At 41.7% G+C, this 1,171-nt stretch overlaps 1 pseudogene; it reads right to left on the reverse strand.

Annotated features, from left to right (window-relative positions):
• Positions 1–316: 316 nt before the first annotated feature.
• LOC112625408 lies at positions 317–660 on the reverse strand (annotated as a pseudogene).
• Positions 661–1,171: the final 511 nt, after the last annotated feature.

The following is a 1,171-nucleotide window of genomic DNA, read 5'->3' on the forward strand; positions in this document are numbered from 1 at the left end:
TGGTTCACGCCTATAATCCCAGCACTTTGGGAGGCCGAGGCGGGCAGATCACTTGAGGTCAGGAGTTCAAAACTAGCCTGGCCAACATGGTGAAACCTGTCTCTATTAAAAATATAAAAATTAGCTGGGCATGGTGGCAGGCGCCTGTAATCCCAGCTACTTGGGAGGCTGAGGCAGGAGAGAGAATCCCTTGAACCCAGGAGGCAGAGGTTACAGTGAGCCAAAATCACATGCCACTGCATTCCAGCCTGGATGACAGAGAGAGACTCTGTCTCAAAGAAAAAAAAAAAAAAAAGAAAGAAAAACTGTACTTGTTTTACTTTTCACCAGTCTGCTCTGGTATGCTATTAATGATATCAGAATGGGGTCAATGATAGCCAGTGTGTGTACTCTGTAGTATTTTCCCCACCCTGTGCCCAGTTCTATATTATTGCCACTGTGGTGATGGACACCAGTTTTGGCCAGTGTGGCATTGTACTTTATTTCATATTTCCTCAAAGCTGGGCAATTGTTGGTGAGGTCAACTGATTTCGCTTTGCCTTGTCTGATCATATTCACAGTCTGCTTGTATCCCAGCATGTACTGTCCACTTTTCACAATGAGTTGGAACCTAGAGTTTATCAACTCCAGTGACTTTTTCATCTTCACTGCAGCCAGCATCTTCCTGCCTTAGGTACGTGATGCTCCTCGGTTAAGAGCTGCCACTAAGATAGCCAGGGAGCAAGAAAGGAAGGAGTTCTCACAATGCAAAGTTCTTCACAGCCTACATTAAATATTTTTTAAAATCATAGTCTCCAGTTCTGCCTTTCAGGTACATTCCCCATTTTTGCAGGCTTTAATGACTTCCCACTAAAATTTATCAGGTTTATAATAGGATTCTATAGACATACATATTACCGGCATACTAAAACCTAATTTTCTAGTTACTATTTATACTACTTCCCAATCCCACTATTCAGCTACTTATACAAAATCTTCATTCATATATTCTAGTACATTTTTTTAGTTGGGATATAAATGTGTTGTTAACTAATTTACTTAAAATGGCATCAAATGCCATTACCTTGTTAAAGGGTGCCAAAAATTTAATCTAAATGTTCAATGGGGCTGGGTACAGTGGCTCACACCTGCAATCCCAGCATGTTGGGAGTCCGAGGTGGGCGGATCACTT

The sequence above is a fragment of the Theropithecus gelada genome, chromosome 5 (genome assembly GCF_003255815.1).
Source record: "Theropithecus gelada isolate Dixy chromosome 5, Tgel_1.0, whole genome shotgun sequence".
In the NCBI taxonomy this organism is placed as follows: Eukaryota; Metazoa; Chordata; class Mammalia; order Primates; family Cercopithecidae; genus Theropithecus; species Theropithecus gelada.